Source organism: Maniola jurtina, chromosome 21 (assembly GCF_905333055.1).
Source record: "Maniola jurtina chromosome 21, ilManJurt1.1, whole genome shotgun sequence".
Lineage (NCBI taxonomy): Eukaryota > Metazoa > Arthropoda > Insecta > Lepidoptera > Nymphalidae > Maniola > Maniola jurtina.
This window is the reverse complement of record NC_060049.1, coordinates 8,409,791-8,430,307: the sequence shown is the minus strand read 5'-3', so window position 1 is coordinate 8,430,307 and position 20,517 is coordinate 8,409,791. Positions and strand designations below refer to the sequence as shown.

The 20,517-nt window shown below is 36.4% G+C and overlaps 1 protein-coding gene across 1 annotated transcript in view; it reads left to right on the top strand.

Moving 5' to 3' along the window:
- Positions 1 to 20,517, top strand: part of LOC123876416 (myosin light chain kinase, smooth muscle-like) — a 68,982-nt gene that overhangs the window by 41,992 nt on the left and 6,473 nt on the right. The gene's annotated exons all lie outside the window — the stretch shown is intronic.

The following is a 20,517-nucleotide window of genomic DNA, read 5'->3' as shown; positions in this document are numbered from 1 at the left end:
GAGCTGCTAAAGCAGCTCGCGTGACGTGGTTATGTTAACTTTATTATATTTAACCAAATTTATTTATTAAAGAAACACAATTCACCACAAAAACCCACAAAACGACACCCATATCAATTTTTTTCTTAAAAAGTGCATGTCCGCCATCTTGGATTTCAAAATAAATGTCGTTATCAAAATCAGCACGCTGGAAAACTCTGAAAACGACATCCATATCATTTTTTGTAAAAATGGGGTAGTTGAGGTTAATAAAGTAGGGTGCGTGGGTGCGCGGACCACTAAAGTGGTCCGCGAGCATACATACTTTGTTCCAACGAGTAGACCTTCGGATCCTGATCATCTTTTGCCAAGAAACCACTCTTCCATCTTTTATAGCCTCCGAGATAGACACCGACGAAATTTGTACGGCGGCCATCTTGATTTTCCAAAATTTTCCACTTTTCCTATTAATCGTTTACTACATTCTTCAAAGATTGCGAGTTTCAACGAAATCGGTTGGAAAACAAAAGAGTTGCAAAAATCATGTCGGTCGCCATCTTGTTTTTCTGAAATATCATAATTTTTCCCTACTCATATCGTGCACCCAAACATATCTCCCGAACATCATCGTATCGTTTATTGTTTCTTTCTAGGAGAACAAAACATAAAATATTCGCCATACAAAATGTATGGAAAAATAAATTCCGCCATTTTGATTTTTTTTTCTATTCATCGAGTAGACCTTCGGATCTCGATCATCTTCTTCCAAGAAACCCCACTTCCATCTTTTATACCCTCCGAGCTGGACACCGGCGAAATTTGTATGGCGGCCATCTTTTCTTCGCCATTTTGAATTTTTTTCAGCTTTTTGGCAATTGGATGACATCATGAATGACATTTGCTCGAGCACCCCCCACCTATCTTCAATACCTTAAGCGGGCCCTTCACGTGTCTCCGATATCCTCAATCATCAGCTCTCTCCATAATTTTGGCTTACTAAGTTTTTGTTTTCTATATAACACCATCATTGAAAAAAAAAATTTTCATACAAAATTTTACAGGAGTTTCTTAGTCGAAAATCTCGAAAATCTCCCCAAAAGTGGCAACACCGGTTGCATATCTCGATACTGCCAGCCGAGATACACAATCGATTCATACATATTGACTATCCAAAATGTTGCCAACTGCCTCAAAAACGTGGTCAAAATTTCGAAAAATTAAAAAAAATACAAAATGGCCGCCAATTCGTTTTACAGAAATAAATTACATCGTTGTACAACTTTTCCAATAACTACAGGATATACCGCTTCCGATGACGTTGCAATCTCTCCTCTCGCTCGCACCCAAGCGAAACGATCGCCCCTGAAAAAAGACCACGTCGAAAATCACTTTTTCTCTGATAAATTCCAGTGTTGCCAGTCTTCGGCGACAAAAGTACCCAAATGTCATTTGTACGAGCAAAACACATAATCGCTCATACTCAGATCTTTCAAAAAGTCCGTATTTCGTTTTTTTACAATTTCCCGAAAATCTTGAAATTTCCCTAAAAATGGGGTAATTTTTTCCCACCAATCTATACCTCGAGTCCATACGTACAATCGCTTGATAGAAACCGAATCGCTCCGATGTTGCCAACTTTGAGATATTTGAATTTTAAAATTGCGATTTTTTGTACGTCTAACTTAACGGCCGCCATGACAGCCGCCATCTTGAATTTTTAAAAACCACTCCCGTTCTGTCAAAATTCAGGATCATTGTGAGCGAAACAAGAAAAAAATAATTATTATCGATTTCCCGTTTCGGATCTGTGGCGCCGCGGTTCGGGGTCGAAAAATCAAAATTTTGAAAACGCTACGGTTTGGCCGCCATCTTGTTTTTCCAATTTTTTTCACATGAGTTATTTTCTTAAACTGGACCCTTTGAACCAAGTTTCGAAAGAATTTCGCGGGCAGGCCCGTATGCCCCTTAAATAAACTATGTAGGCAATTTGTGGCGACTGAATGGGCTTGGCGGCAGATAAGTTGACACTACAAAGTACAATTTAAAGTCTGTCTGGCCCGCCTAATCGCAATTAAGAATATTCATGGCCACTGAAACTATTGAGATTAGGAAATAGGAATAAAAACATTCAAATCGACCATTTAAATGTCAAGGCATTCTGGAGGGAGCTGAGATTGTGTGGACAAAGTGGCATAAACTTAACTCTCTTTGGCGGCGGAATCTTGTGGAATAAACGTTGTTTTGTTTAAAAGAAACAGCATGAATTCATGTAAATATTTTCGCTTTTAATATGGATTTTACTATGCTAAAGATTCTATAGTGAATATGTTTTGGCATTAATATATAATACTTACTTTTTATTTTGCAAAGTATTGTTCTTAGCGGTTCTCTTGCTGCTTATACTGTGTCTATTAGCCAAAATCTAGTAATTAGGTACCTATTGTAATCTAATAATAAAGAGTTTGTTGTTATATCAGACTAGACTAGCTGCCCCACGTCGGCTTTACTAGAGTGATTTTTGATAATCGGTGACGGGGTGAAATTATCAAAAGTCCTGAAAAAGCCCAAATACCAATTTTCATAAGTATATCACTTGAAAAACGATAGATTTTCATACAAACTTTTATCTACTAGAATTCCTGAGACACATTTTTCTTCATTTTTATAACCGGACGGGTTCGATACTAGTCGGGCTTACGTCCAATAAATACGTGAGTATAGCCGTAACAATCTATTATATACCTATAGATTTTTCGGGATTTATAGATTTCTTCTAGGTATTGTTGAATGCATTAGTACAGCCAACTCATAATCCCAAACCGGTAGCTGAAAATTAGTCACGTATTGCGAGTCGTGACAAATAATAATTAACCTGGGCTCTCTCCGTCACTCGCTTCATACAATCGTAGTTCCAATTTCATTTGAATATTAAGCAACCAAAGTCCATGAAATTTTGCAGACATGTTCTAGAAACTAATGTCTGTGTCTGTGGTGTTTTAGATTTTTCTAAAAATGTGTAGTTTTAAAATTACAGGGGCTCAAAGTTTTGTATGTAAATTTTTAAGACCGCGTAACTTTGAAACCGAATATTTTAACAGAAATCTGGAAAACCACAGACATAGATATTAGTTTCTAGAATATGTCTGCAAAATTTCATGGACTTTGGTTGCTTAATAATCAAATGAAATTGGAACTACGTTTGTATGAAGCGAGTGACGGAGAGACCCCTCTTAACTTGTTCCTGAAAATAATATAACCCGTACTGAATATAAGTCCACGTTAATAGATGATTGTACTGTTGGCCAAGAATCCACCCCAGCGTTTCCGTCATATAGTATTGCGATTATTTTAGGACAATCGCATCATTATTTTAGCTAGCTCTATTATAAGATTAGCAGCTTCTGGGAATCCGTGAATAAGGAACAAGTGCGAATCGGACTTGCACACGAAAGGTTCCGTTACGTACCACTGTACAAGAAATAACACTTTTATTTGAAACTAGCTGATGCCCGCAGTTTCGCCCGCGTGGTTTGGTCAGATCCCCTGCAGCATCAGGATTGAGGAGTTGGACTCCAAATTTTTTATGAAACAATGTCGCAAAGTTCCTCTATCGATTAAAAAAGAAATGATGCAAATCGGTTCAGAAATCTCGGAGATTTCGGTGTACATAGGTAGAAAAACACAACTCCCTTTTTGAAAGTCGGTTAAAAAAGTAGCCTATTTTACGCCCTGGTCAATCCTCTACTTGCCTGTGAAAGTCCCGTCAAAATCGGTTCAGCCGTTCCAAAGATTAGCCTTTTCAAACAGACAGACAGACAGACAGACAGACAGACAGACAAAAATTTTATAAACGTGTGATTCAGTTATGGTATCGTTCAAATAACCATATGAGCTTAATATGAGGTAGTTATTTCGAAATTAGAAAGAAAGAAAGAAAGAAAGAAAGAAAATGTATTTATTTGTTGTTGGTGTCACAGATAAAAACAAAGTATACAAATATACATTTTCATCTGTGACACCACCCCAAATGGGTGTACAGCTCAGCATTATGTCCTGCATCATATGCAGGACGCTGATTTTCAGCTGTGACCCGGGTGACGCCACAGTCACAACAGTGAGTAAATTAAAAAATAATTTAATTTAAAATAACTTTAACCACAATATGTGTAGTATGCGTGTATACACATAAATATATATATATATATATATATAATATATATAAATAATAATAATTAATAATATAAGTATATATATATATATGTTACAGTCATAGTGATTAAATAGCTATTATACATAATGACTGGTCATTATGTATAATATCAAAATTGACTAGACAATGTAATAAATTAATCACTTTATCCGGATATTATTCATAATAGCGGTTCAAAGTTAGCCAAAGTAATAAATACGGTCTAACTTTGAACCTAACCTAACCTAACCTAACCTAACCTAACCTAACCTAACCTAACCTAACCTAACCTAACCTATGTACCCGTTATAATACATAATTATGTCATTAAACCACGAAATAAGTCTCAAAACAGTATAATATTGCTACACATATAGTTAGGTATGCATAAGGCAAATTGAAATATAATTTTATAATATTTACCTGTAAGTACCTACTTGTTTTATTACATCATCCAAGTCTTCGAAGAAATTATATAAAATTGCTAGTTAATGTGATTAATTCTGTGTCAATTATCAGTTTATCTAAATTGGGTAGACATTATAAATAATGACTAGATAATATATATAATATCAGGATTTATTACTTTGGCTGTGACATATACATATATATAAATAAACAGTTATAATCTTATACATTATATAATAGAAATATAATATATGTAATATACATGAATAAATAAGTATGCAGAAAATTATAATCTAGATAATGGATGTTTCAGCCGCAATATTTTCGAACTCAATTTGCTTGAATAATATAAACTTTTTCAATTTGTACACAAAATTAGCTTTGCTACGAGAATTCCGGATTGGTGGAGGAATATTATTCCAGCAACGGGTTGCGGCGTACTTGAAGCTACCCCTAAAAGCAGCAGTGCAATGGCGGGGGACACTGAGGATTTCGCGTGTGCTTCTAAAATTATCCCTATCTTCATGTGCTCTTACTAATTTCTCAAAAATGTATAGTGGCTTACCATTTTTGAATACATCAAAGAGTAAGGTTGCGAGATGCACCTTCCTCCTCGATTTCATCTTTAGTAATGCGTGCTTATTCAAAAATGGTGTCACATGAGTTCTAGGGGGGATACTAAAACAAAAACGGGCACACGCATTCTGGACCCTTTGGATGAGTTTGCTTGTCCTGGCTAATAGTCGAGGCCCGTAGACTGCATCAGCATAGTTCAGTTTCGATAGAACTAGACTTTCAACTAGGCGAGTACGAACCTCTTGACTGATGTACTTACGAATCTTATATAGAATTTTTAACCGATAAAAACAGTTGCGTACCACCATAGCTACGTGTTTCTCAAACCTTAAATCTGAGTCCATAGTTAAACCCAGGTTTCGGGCTTCAAATACACGCTCTAAACTATTACCCTTCAAACATACGCTAGCTGATTCAAATTTAATCTTATTTAATTGCGCCCTAGATCCAAAAAATAAAAGTTTCGATTTGCTAGGATTAAGAACCAGTGAGTTTTTATCTGACCAATCTGCTATTCGTTGAAGGTCTTCATTGACCCTCTGAACTGCCATTTGGTACTCACTCGGTTCGAACGAGATATACACCTGCAGATCATCCGCATATGTATGAAACTTACAATTCTTTATATTTTTAACAATATCGGCACTATACAGAATAAATAAAAGTGGGCCTAAGATCGATCCTTGAGGGACACCTCTGTTTACATTTGCAACAGAGGAACTCTGTTTCTTCCCATCACCCTGTGTAACTTCTACATATTGCGTTCTATTGCTCAAATAACTATTGAACCATTTAACTGTGTTAATGTCGAAGCCATAAAACGATAACTTGGATAATAGCAGTGTTGTGTTAATAGTATCAAACGCACGCGAGAAATCTAATAAAACTAATATGGTACACATTTTTCTATCTAGAGCCGTCAGTATATTGTCTGTTACATCCAAAAGCGCGGTAACCGTTCCCCTTCCAGCCCTAAATCCTGATTGCATTTCTGGTAATAAATTATTGCGCTCAAGATATTTAGAAACCTGTAAGTAAACCACCTTTTCTAGTATTTTCGATGCACAAGGCAATATACTGATTGGGCGTAGGTCTTTTAGACTAACTGGACTTTCCACTTTAGGGATAGGACGAATAACTGCTATTTTCCATGCATCAGGAAAAGTCGACGTTTCTATTGATGTATTGACGATAGAGGTGATGACACCAAGACTTTGTGGAAGGGTCATTAACAGCATGTCAAGTGTTATCTCATCAGTCCCCTCGGCATTAGAATGCAGATTCTTAATAATTTCAAAAATCTCCGCTTGACTAGATGCGCAAAGTGTGAATGTAGTAGGTGTTAGCCTGTCAAATTCGTATAGAGTAAGCTGAGATATAGTCATTTCATTTCTGCCTGGTATATCTAAGAAGTGTTTATTAATCTCATTAGGATGACAAAGGTGAGCAGGCAGATTTCTACCTTTTTTAGGCAGTACAGAGCTTTTAAGATTACTCCATAAGACCTTAGGATATTTAATTTTATTATTTATGTCATATGTAAAGTATGCGCTCTTTTCACTATCTAATGCCTCAACAACTAATTTTTTATACTGTAAATAATTCTCTTTATTCCCGACCGTTTTCATGGCACGCCACTTCAGATGCGCTTCATCCCTCAGTTTCATCATATGCTTTACAGTATACGTGATCCATGGCTCATTGCGATCCTTTGCCAATCTAGTTCGCTTTACAATTACAGACAGACACTCCAATTTTATTTATTAGTATAGATTTTTACCCGACTACGGCATAGCCAAAAGCAAAAGGGTAGTCAGTCCATGTATTTATGTATGTGTATATGTTTGTATCCAGATTCTGTGTGTTCCACCGTAGCGGCTAAACTACTGAGCCGATTTTGATGAATGAGGTATCAATCGGTTCGTTTTAAAGGCCCGGGTAACATAGGCTATATTTTATACGAAAAAATCGGCCAGACGGATGTTACATCAAAAAAAGTGAGTGTCTTAAAAAATCAATTGCTATTGTATCGCGTGCGGTGTCAAATGAAAGAGGAGGAAATTCTGAATTCATGGGTATAAATGTACAACAATATTAAAAGACACCAAACCACAGATAAACAATTATACTCTAATATTTCAGTGGTACTAAGACGATCGCAGTCGGGTTTTAGTTTTCAACTTTATCTTGTACCTGATTATTATTATTTGCTGTTATAGCTGCAATAAAAATACACATTCTGTGAAAATTTAACTCTCTACCTATTATGGTTCATGAGATACAACCCACTGACAGACAGTCGGACGGACGGACGGACGGACGGATAGACGGACAGCGGAGGCTTAGTAATATGGTCCCGTTGGCACCCTTCGGGTACCTGAAAACAACAAGTAGAAAAATTTATACCTACAAATGTACAAAGTGCTGCAAAAGTGAATGATACTACCTTCGAAATGTCTGTCCTATTCTGAAGAACCAGCAAGAAACTCGGCGGTTGCTATTTAGTTTTTTCAAAAATTGAATAGGTAATGGAAATCTTTGGGCGTTAATAAAATAACCCAGTGATTATTGTAATAATTTAGGAAATCTTTGGGCGTTAATAAAATAACCCGGTGATTATTGTAATAATTTATTAAGTCAGTTCTAGCTAACACTAGATAACACTAATTAGTAAAAACTTAAATCAAATTCGTTCAATTAATATCACAACTTTTTGAGATTGATTGAGAAGATTCATAAAGAATATGATTCCTTAAGATTTCAATTTCAAGTATTTTTCAACAGTTTTCTACCTTCCTCTATACAGACGAGGCCGACGTCAAAAGATGTAGATTCAGATAGCATACAAACATAGTTAGTAGGTAGGTATACATAGGAAGAAGACGCTCCCATGAATTAATTGAAAATTCTATTTACGGCACAATTAAATAAAATAATAAATGCACGTCCATGCCAATGTCATGTGAATTATGTTTGTAGTAATTATTCTAAACGTGGGCGTGTGCGCAGAGTTGTCATATTACTAGAGACAGTAACGTCCAGCATTATGGCCTCAACCAGCCTGGAACCAGTGCCAGTCGTGCTCTTTGGCATATCGCTGGCGTCTCGTAAATCTGTCTCGTTTTAGCTGAAACTTAAATCTGAGCAAAGTCAAAATACCTACCTACGCTTTGATAACAGGCTGAGACTTTACGTTCTATAAGTTTGGAGTTAGATTGAGCATTAGGTAGATAGGGTTTTTAGGGTTCCGTACCAGAAAAGGAAAAACGGAACCCTCATAGGATCACTTTGTTGTCTGTCTATCTATCCGTCCATCCGTCCGTCCGTCCGTCCGTCGTGTCTGTCAAGAAAACCTATAGGGTACTTCCTGTTGACCTAGAATCATGAAATTTGGCAGGTAGGTAGGTCTTTTAGCACAAGTAAAGTAATAAATCCGAAAACCGTGAATTTGTAGTTACATCACAGAAAAGAAAATTAAAGCGTGTTTCAATTTTCGAACTAAGATAAGTATTCCAAGTGGGGTATCATATGAAAGAGCTTTACCTGTATATTCTAAAATAGATTTTCATTTATTTTTATGCATAATAGTTTATGATTTATCGTGCAAAATGTCGGAAAAAATAACCGAGTATGGAACCCTCAGTGCGCGAGTCTGACTCGCACTTGTTTTTAGGGTTCCGTACCTCAAAAGGAAAAACGGAACCGTTATAGGTTCACTTTGTTGTCTATCTGTCTTTCTGTTTGTCCGTCCGTCCGTCCCTCAATGCGCGAGTCTGACTTGGCCGGTTTTTTGATACTAGATGTTGTATCTACAACTGTGATTTACAAGGTGTGCTTCTCTAAAGATACTCGTATATACCTCAATGAGTATGTACCTGCGCCGTGCATCGCATTTTCGTAGTCATTCTAAATTGGTGCATCCATTCAAACCACGGTCCAATCGCATTCTTTGGCTGTGAGTCATCGCTGGTAGGGATGTGACTATCAGAGCCATTTCTTTTACTCAAATTATCTATTTTTCTTATAGACAGGTCGTTAGCTAAATTCGATTCGCATTCGTGTGGAAAATTGGGTATTTTTGCTGAAAAAATACTGATGTACATACGTAATTACATATGTACGATGTACATACAGACATAGATATTAGTTTCTAGAATATGTCTGCAAAATTTCATGAACTTTGGTTGCTTAATATTCAAATGAAATTGGAACTACGATTGTATGAAACGAGTGACGGAGAGAGCCCTCTTAAAGTAGCTGGACGTAGAGTAATAATGTAGAGAAAGGTCTACCTACCTATTTAAATATAGGTATTTTAATTGAAATGTTTATATTAAAATTAGTTTGAAAACGATTTTGACAAAATAAATCCAAGGTTTTCAACACAAATTCTTGAATAACTAGGTACTTATGATATTATTTTATATTCCCAAACAAAAACACCTAAATATAAAAATAACTTCCTTAATATTAAAAGAGCATTACAAAAATAAGGTCACTTGATCCGAAGAGTACTTTTTAATGCAAAAGTGACTTTGGACGGAAATATTATTATGTTTATATAAACATTAATCTGATGATGCGTTCTGAGTAACATAACATTGATGCTGTATCTGAATTATTTATCCTCCTTATAACGTATTTTTAATTTAAATAATCATTCCTGGAAAAGGCCAATATAGGCGTTTATATAAATTATAGTATAGGTAGGTAAATACTTCCAGCTATCCTAACTTCCTGACTCTTGAGCATTTTGCGCAAAACTGGAGGTGGCCGTCTAACGTTACAATTTAAAGTTCATAAGTTCTTTCCGTACTGCAGTCTATGTAAAATATCTTGGATCTCCACACATTCAAAGTAAAGCAAGTAACTATTCTAATTACTACTTACCTATTCGTCTTTGATCGGTCAGTTCCTTGGCTCCTAAGACAGTGTAATTTTTAGGTAATGGTTAGTGTAACCACAAAAGGAAAAAACGGAACGGTTTTCTTGACAGCCACGACAGACGGACAGACAGACAGAGAGCCAACAAAGTGATCCTATAAGGGTTCCGTTTCTCCTCTGAGGTACGGAACCCAAAAATGATATTTATACGTGTTACATTATGCCCATCACTAGTCAGATACGCATACGATAGTCAGGCTACCGATGTATTTTGTTTAGTAATCGCCACTGACGTACGTTTCTGTTACGGGATCCTGAACGGAGATTTCCCAACTATTTGAAGGCCGAGCGTGTTGAAGCTTTGACTTGTTAACGTCAAACTAGCCGTAGATAACGACAGTCGATTGAAAGGAATTGTATCTTCAGTGTACTGTACCTATTGGTCCAACTGTGAACTGATATTGGTCCACAATTTAATGTCCAAAAGCATACTTATGTGGTTTTGGACTTTGTTATGTGATTTTATTGGATAAAAGGAATCAAACTCACTCATACCTTACCTACTTCCTCGAAAAACAAATCTTTTACTTAAAGTTATAATGCAAGTACCTACCTGTGAAGTAGAAAATTGTTAAGCATAATCTACTTTATAATAAGTAATCTGTGTGTGTCTGTCTGTCTGTCTGCCAGATTTTCGCGGTCCATCAGTTTAATCGTTTGATCGATCGATGAAAAGTACGAACTTAATTAACACATCGGGGATGGGCCACTTTTTATCCCGGAATATCGTATCGAAAAGTTCACACGAGATCCTTAAAAGCCTTAAACCAATTTTTATGAAATATGATTCAGAGATAGCTTGTACCCAGCTAGACTGACATTGGCTACATTTTATCCCGGAAAATTTCTGAGTTCTTACGGGATTAAAAAAAACAAAATTCATGTGAACGAAGTCGCGGGCAGTCTCTAATAAGTTAAGAGGGCTCTCTCCGTCACTCGTTTCATACAATCGTAGTTCCAATTTCATTTGAATATTAAGCAACCAAAGTCCATGAAATTTTGCAGACATATTCTAGAAACTAATATCTATGTCTGTGGTTTTCCAGATTTCTGTTAAAATATTCGGTTTCAAAGTTACGCGGTCTTAAAAATTTTCATACAAATCTTTAAGCCCCTGTAATTTTAAAACTACATATTTTTAGAAAAATCTAAATCACCACAGACACAGATATTAGTTTCTAGAATATGTCTGCACATGGACTTTGGTTGCTTAATATTCAAATGAAATTGGAACTACGATTGTATGAAACGAGTGACGGAGAGAGCCCTGTTAAAGCATGTAAAGTCAACTCTTATTAGGTAGAACTTGCAAACCTTTTGCGACATCTTCAAAGCTACTAGCAAGTAGGAACAGGTGCAAAATAACAAATGCTTCGTAGAACAATCACACCAATTGAAATTCTAACATTGTAGGCAACACAAGATAGGTATACCTACCTACCTTATACCATCGTCCCTAGAGAATGCAATACATGTCACTCTCGCATGCCAGCTGTGATTGTACGTGGGCTGTTGTACTGGTGACGTGGTTCCATTGAAGCCGATTGAAGCTTACTGTTTGACATGAAACAGAATTACAAGATGTCAAAACAAACTGATGTCGGAACAATCTCTCACCCCTTTTTAACCCCGACCCAAAAGAGGGGTGTTATAAGTCTGACGTGTATATCTGTGTATCTGTCTGTGGCATCGTAGCTCCTAAACTAATGAACCGATTTTAATTTAGTTTTTTTTTGTTTCAAAGGTGGCTTGATCGAGAGTGTTCTTAGCTATAATCGAAGAAAATCGGTTCAGCCGTTTGAAAGTTATCAGCTCTTTTCTAGTTTTCTTATAGAGGTTTTTGTGTCGGGTGTTTTTTAAATTTCAAGTTATTTATAAATATCATCGTGTGCCATCATGAAGTGACTAGTATTAGAGTAGTATTTATATATTATAGAGTAGTAGTTAGTGATTAAACCCGTATTCACAAACGTTACTATGAGGTCTCATAGTGCGCTCGAACGCACAGTGTAGGTTCCACCAATCAGATTACTGTATCACGTCAATTTACAATGATCTGATTGGTCGAACTCTCACTATACATTCGAGCGCACTGTGAGACCTTATAGTAAGTAATGATTGTGAATACGGCCGTAAGTGATTGGCAGACTTCACACATCTTTGAGATCATTATGGAGAACTCTCAGTTTCCCAGTTTGATGCTCACGGAGTCGTTTGTCTGAAGGTTGGCATGAAGCTTTCATCAGTGACCAAACATAACTAAACACAAGACCTCAGTCTAGTATTTTTGCGTCTCCGTGCCAGATAGGTCGCCTAGAAATTGTTCAATGTTCATTCATATATCTACTTAAATTATTTTTGTTCTTAATATTATATTCCCTGAGCTTATTAAGCTCCTGAGTTATGAGCACCACAAAATTGAGAATTTACATAGAAATAGGTAAGTACCTCGATAGGTAATAGACAATATACAGGATGTTTGGTAATTAATATATAATGACGACACGTACCCATGCTACTTTGATCTGATAAATACAATGCTGAGGTGTAATGACGAAATAAAATTATAAAAAATTCCATACAAAATTAAAAAAAAAAATAATGTCAAAGTTTTCATGACCCTAACTTACCTAGTTAGGGCACTAACTCACTGAGATCGTTGGCCATCTTTAGATAGGCCGAGGCCAAGGATCTCAGTGAGTTAGGGCACGTTAGGGTCATGAAAACTTGGACGTTAAAAAAAATTAAAATTTTGGATGGAAATTTTTATAATTTTATTTCGTCATTTTACTTCAGCATTGTATTTATCAGATCAAAGTAGCATGGGTACGTGTCGTCATTATATACTAATTACCAAACACCCTGTATAGGTAATAGATATTCGTTCTATTCGGAAATCGGAACGGAAACTCGATTCCGGGCACAAACCTCTAAAGCTAGGAGGCAGACGGACACACTTTCGCATTTATAATATTAGTATGGATCACTCAAGGGCGCTTTCGTTTTTAATAACCGGTACCTGTGAACACAATTTGACTATAAACTCTGGCGATAGAGAGACTTGTTGAAAAGCGCCAAAAATAGACGAGTGGAGATAACGCACGTGCTGTAATTAGGACGCCCGAGACAGCCGCCGACAGGTGCCGCTTGTCAACAAATTATTATCAAATTAATTATAGAAAATACGAAATTTTCACTTTTCTTAGGAAGGTTAAGGTTGAATCTTACAATACCGACACTTTAATTTTAACTCTAGGTTCCATGATCAATTTGTGTAATCGTTAATCGCATTTTCAAATTGGATTCCATTAAGGAGACGTTATCAACTATAATAACTACTAAGTGTTAACTATTATCATTGTCAGCCAAAGAAACATTTTGGTAGTTTGTCAAAATTACGATAAAATATAACATGGTTATTCATAAATCGTTAATTTCTCTTTAAACCTTTTCATAAAGGCATAGTTTATTTATCTATTTTTTTCATGAGTTTTGACCCAATCATTCTAGCAACTCAGTAGTTACTACTCCGAAGAATGCATCCAAATTGTAATTTCTAATATCTCAAAATGATCTACAAATCAGAAGACACAAGACACTTAACAATCGGGGACACAGAAATTCGGTTAGTCCGATTCTCTTCACATTCCTCATCCAATGTTATGCTGAGTCACGCCAAAAACCGACGAAAGTAACACGATTCACAGAGAGTTACAGTTAGACAAACAGAAGGTATGCAAATTGTAAATTTCCATGAAGAAAAAAGGTTAAGAGCTAGTCAGTGATTGTTGCTAAGTGCTTAAGAGGGGTCTCTCCGTCACTCGCTCCATACAAACGTAGTTCGTCTCTCATTAGAATACTAACCAATCAAACTCAATGGAATTTTGTTGAAACGTTACGGGAACTAATGCTATGAACTAAATCTATGCCTGTGGTTTTCCAGATTTCCGTTAAAATATTCGGTTTCAAAGTTACGCGTTCTTAAAAATTCACATACAAATCTTTGAGCCCCTGTAATTTTAAAACAACATATTTTTAGAAAAAATCTAAAACACCACAGGCACAGATATTAGTTTCTAGAATATGTCTGCAAAATTTCATGGACTTTGGTTGCTTAATATTCAAATGAAATTGGGATTACGATTGTATGGAGTAAGTGACGGAGAGAGCCCTGTTAAACTCTGCATTGTAATTTTTGAGTTCCTCATATGTCAATGCTTTGAGCAGTGATAGTCTAGTGTTTAAGAGTAAGACACCTCCTCCTATTCAAGAGATCTGAAATTTGATCCTGGGTACCTTTAACTTATCGGGGAGTCCTTAGCGGTGAAGGAAAACTTCGTATGGAAACTTGTAGAGTAGTTAGTAGAGTGGCGTTCGAACGTGGTGTTCTCAGTCAATTTTAGGCTTGCCTTTACACAAGTTTAAAAAATCTATTAAAAGTATGCTCCTGAAAAAACTTATTATACAATCGAAGATTATGTAAATGACAAAAAAGCTTGGATTTGACTCGCTTCAGCAATACACGGCGCTGCAAATTGCTTGTCTAGTACAGTATGGCATATTATTGTAAATTGAATACTTGAAAAGAGCAACCGCCGAGTTTCTTGCTGTTTCTTCTCGGTATGAACGGCATTCCGAACCAGTGGTAGACGATGACGATTCAAAAGCACTTGTAAAAGTTTATAATTGAATAAAAATATTTTGAATTTGAATTTGAATGGTGTGCGAACTGCGAAGTCTGCTAATCCTTACTTATTTGATCGGTGTGGCGGGTTATGAGTTATGACCTACTTCAGAAAGAAGACCTGTTCTCAGTAGTGCGCTGGCAATCGGTTGATTATAATAAATACAACAACATCATTCATCATCATCATCAACGGATAGACACCCACGACTGGACATAGGTATCGTGTAGGACGTAGGTACTCCCACACGCCGCTGTCTCACGCCGTCCTCTCCCTGTGACTCGTTTGATGTCTTCTGATCACCTACTCATTTTTTGTTCTCTCTCGTCTGGCTTTACATTGATTAGCCAATGTCAAGTTTGTAGTTATTTACATGTTAGGGAAACTATATGTATAAGTATGGACTTCGTCCGTGCCGGCGCCCGCCGACACACGCTCGGCGCCCCTTTAGAGCGCTTCCCAGTCAGTTCCACCACCAACACCAATAAACACCAGCAGAACACAAAAAACGGCCACTTCTAACAAAAAAAACACTCCAAAAAGGCACAACACGCGCGCCAGCAAACGCTAACACAGACGAAGTCGATCACCTACTCGAAACTAAATGTCAATGGACTACTCTTAGATATAAGTACTTTTATAAGTTTAGGTTAACATAATATTATTAGCTTTCCTCATAGGCTAGATTGTAATCCTAGTAAAGCACTGCTGTCAGTACTTTATAATTATTTAAAAAAAAAACAACTCTTCTAGCGTGCTTGTGAATGTCCATTTCAGTGGTAAGACCGTCTCTCTGACTAGGTACTAGGTAGGTATGATAGACATTTGTGGTTAACCACTATCCGTCGTTATCGATAACCAATGTCAAACCATATTACATAAAGGTTAACTTACAATCTGGTTACAAAGTATTGGAATTACTATACGTATGTTAATAAGGACGCATTAGAATGTTGTTATGTAATAATTGTTGAGTTTTGTGGTTGTTGGTTTACGTTCTACACGAGACAAGACCAGCTAATTCCTAGATAAGTTATTTATGAGTTATGACAACCTTTTAAACACATCAAACTTTCTTTTTAGAGTTCCTTACCTCAAAAGGAAAAATGGAACTCTTATAGGATCACTTAATAATTATCAGTCTGTCTGTCTGCCTGTCTGTCTGTCTGACTGTCTGTCTGTCTGACTGTTCGTCTGTCGCTGTCAAGAAAACCTATAGGGTACTTGCCGTTGACCTAAAATCATGAAATTTGGCAGGTAAGTAGGTAGGTCTTACACATAGCACAGGTAAAGGAAAAATCTGAAAGCCGTGAATTTGTGGTTATATCACAAAAAAAAATTAAAATGTGTTCATGATCTAATAATTAGTATTTTCAATTTTCAATGTAAGATAACTATACAGTATACCAAGTGAGATATGATATGAAAGAGCTTTGCCTGTACATTCTATAACAGAATTTTATCCATTCTGCAAAATGACGGAAAAAATACGGGAGTACGGAACCCTCGATGCACGAGTCTGACTCGCACTTGGTTTTTTAACCCCCGACCCAAAAAGAGAGGTGTTATAAGTTTGACGTGTGTATCTGTGTATCTGTCTGTGGCATCATAGCTCCTAAACTAATGAACCGATTTCAATTTAGTTTTTTTGTTTGAAAGGTGGCTTGATCGAGAGTGTTCTTAGCTATAATCCAAGAAAATCGGTTCAGCCGTTTGAAAGTTATCAGCTCTTTTCTAGTTACTGTAACCTTCACTTGTCGAGGGTGTTATAAATTTTTATTTCAGACTTGTTTGACAATATACATAATTATTTATAACGTCGAACTTACCAACAGGTTACGGATAGATTGCGTATTTATTTTCTGAGAAATAATTTATTTCCTATGCTCCAGAAGACAAGGAATCTATTTTTTTAATTCGAAATAGGTACTTAAATATAAATAAAATATAAATTGAATCGCTTTATAAATATAGTTATGGTAATACGGGATGGCTGTTGATTGAATATGTTAAGCCTGATTTACAATAACGTCTATTGTGAGACGCGAGCAATGTGCATACGACTTCAGGGTTGGCTCTTTTCCTAAATCCTACTAGTATTATAATATTAGTAGGATTTAGAAAAGAGCCAACTAAATCCTACTAATATTATAATATTAGTAGGATTAAACAAACACGAAAGTTTGTATGTATGTATGGATGGATGTTTGTTACTCTTTAACGCAAAAACTACTGGACGGATTTGGCTGAAAGGAATGGAGATAGTTTATACCCTGGATTAACACATAGGCTACTTTTTATCCTGGAAAATCAATGAGTTCCCACGAGATTTTTATAAGAGGGAATGAAGTCGCGGGCATCAGCTAGTTAAATAATATTTTAAAACTAATTACTTATCATTCATCATTTTCAACCGCTAGACGAAAGAAAAACGTATTTTAAAATTAATACAACTCAAATTAACCCTTGTAATGTAATGGATTTTCTAGTCTTCTCTTCGTCTTCTCTCTACCTACCATGACCTGTAAATCTGATCTTTGACTTTCAGCCTTTAGACACTGTTAAAACGAGACAGCGTATATCAGTGGCATAAATCTGTCTCGTTTTAACTGAAACTTAAGTCGGAACAAAGTCAAAGTGCGGTCTATAGATCTCAGCATAAGACTAGCCAACTTAGGAGGTACTCGTATTACCTATAATGCAACAAGTAGGTAAGTACGTATGCCAACATAGCCCATAGGTGCATAATCTATTTCCTAATCCGGTGAAACGGCATTTCGATATGTGGTTCACACTGGTGGTGATATTTTTTTTTAAATAAAGAGTACTGGCCATGCTAATCATGGCTAATACTCCCCTTTCCCCTCCAATTGAGCGTAAAACTTGTGCCAGGAGGTATGACAATAGTGCAACGGGTGGGATTTGAACCGCCGACCTTTCGGAATTCAGTCCGCTCCTCAACCGTTGAGCTATCGAGGCGCTATATTTGACAGCCCTGTGTATATTGTTGGGCTATAGTGGCAGGCTGGCAGGATGGCGTCGCGCCAACTATGTGCGCCGTAATATCTGACGCGACTTGACGCCACTCTCGCACTATACGCGTGGTGCACACTGATGCTGTATGGTTCTTCAACTAAAATACAACTACTATGTACTAAACTACAATCTACAACTAAACTGAAATTGCCTTTCTATAAAGAGCGTAGCCAGAACGCTAGCAAAAACGAAGACAGGTGATAGTACTGATGATTACTGATAAGATACCATAAAAAATACGAAAAAATAAATTAAAAATCCTGTATTTTTAAAAGTTCACAATATATTGCAAATAAAGCATCTGACTATCGCTATCACTAGAGGTCAACGAACGATCCGTAAATAGGTCACTCGGAGTCAATGCCGCGTCGTAGGTGGGGCATTGACCGAGCTTTTCACGCTATACCACGTTATACAACGCGGGTTTATAAACCAGAAATGATGAGATCCGAAGGAGAACCAAACTTACTAGGTATTAAATTCGGTTAGTCGGACCTACAAATTGATTTGAAGTGTGCACCGAGCCTTAGCAGGACGATCAGCGTCGCCAAGTATGGAAGCACTCGAGTTCAGTTTACATTGGATTAGCGTGATTAATTGAGATGTAAACAAGAACGCAATTTATCCGGTTCAATAAGTTTACAAAAACGGAACTAATTTATAGACACAGTATCCACTTAATTGTATTTTACGGTTTTAAATAGGTACTTGAGACTTAGTTATTACCTATAGGTACTTATTTTCTTAAACATACTTTGCATGTTTGCCACAAATAAAGCTCGATTCGAGTCTCTTCTTTATACATTTTCTGTATTTACTATTTATTTACTTAGTTAAATTTTTGCAGTGCGTAAAAATAGACTGTATTTTCATTCTATTTCTTCTCAATACCTACTCCCAGTTAAAGCACATGAGTGCACATGAGTAGATAGATTAAAGATCAAACCCTCAAGATAAAACACCATATAACGACGAAAATATTAAATTGAGAACAAAATATAAATATCAAAAGATAAATGCTCGTAATACTTAATAATAAGTCATTGTATATTATGATTCTGGGATCTTCCGTTTGTCCCATGGCTTGTGAACAAAGGTAGGTTAAAAGAAAAGAAAAACTTTGGCAAGCGTAACACGTTTAATAAAATTAATTGGATCAAAATACAACGTAGGTCGTAGACGATGAATGCTGAAAACAGCTGATACTAAAAATAAAATCAAAATTTTTAAAAGTAGGCAAACAAGTAGTTTACCAATAAATTACAAGAACCGTCGACTGGACGCCGACTGTGACGTAAATGAGAAATCTCCAACTCCTGAAACGATGACGTCAATTCATTCACTCATCCGAAGCATTCATTCAAAATAAATTGTTAGTTTTACACTGAAGTAAACAGAAGTTTGTTTTTGTTATATAAATAAACAACATACCTAACCTACACGTTTCTTGTTATCGACCGCGGCTTCGCGCGGAAACCTAGATCTAGTTTTTCCGAGGGAGGCAGATCTAATAGAATAGAATAGAATAGAACAGAATAGAATAGAATTTTATTCAAATAAACTCTTACAAGTGCTTCTGAATCGTCAAAATAATTTACCACTGATTCGGAAATCGGAATGCCGTTCCAACCAAGAAGAGATAAGGCTGAGGCTATAGGGCGCACTTTGACTTTGCTCAGACTTAAGAAACTGTTAAAATGAGACAGAGTTATACCGCTGGCATAAATCTGTCTCGTTTTAACTGAAACTTAAGTCAAAGTCAAAGTGCGCTCTACAGATTTCAACCTAATTATTCCGAGGGAGGCAGATCTATAGAGTGTACTCTGACTTAGCTCAGTTAAAATGTTTGGGTAGACTATGATCAAACCCTTCTCATTCTGGGAGGAGTCCCGTGCCCAGTAAATTCCCTACGAGTCACACTTTACTGTGGGTGTGACTCGATGTGTAGAACATCGATAGCTATTCCCAACGAGCCGTACTGTTACACGGTGTTGCGAACCCATGAGCCGACCATGGATTAATCATTATGATGATATTGATAAAAACAACAACAACAACAACAACAAAAAACAACTATTGTTTCTATTATTATTTTTTTTGTTATTTCTGTTATTTTAGTTTTGTGAACATTTTTTAAAAATAGGGTAAAATGTGAAAATTAAATAAATGAGAGGAAAATATTGTATGATAATATTGATAATATTGGTATAGATATAGATATATTTATTGTCAGTGAAGTCGTCAAAATAATATGTCGGAAAGCATTCCTATTCTTATTTTGACCGCATACCTACCTGCTACCTAGTAGCTTGTTTATTTACTTACGTATTGGAGTCTCTTGACATCAACCTTGAATCGAACCCAGTGCCAAGTGGAACCAGTGGCCACACAGCAACGGTTTATTTTAACGCTTACTAGGTGCCTAATAATCCATATACCTACCTACACTTAGTTTTTTCCACGTCTCTATTATTTCCGAGTTTTTGGCAAACCATCAAAGTGATGTAAATTGCCAAGAATATGCGTATTTTTCGGAACGATTATAGTATCAGAAAAGTTTGGATAATAAACTAACGTGGTTTTACGAAAGGGTTTTAAGGATCTCCAAATTCAGTGAACCCATGTAGTATTCAAGGATCTCCAAATTCAGTGTACCCCGACTCCCAAGAGCTCCTAACTTATAGAACAAAGCTTCCATCA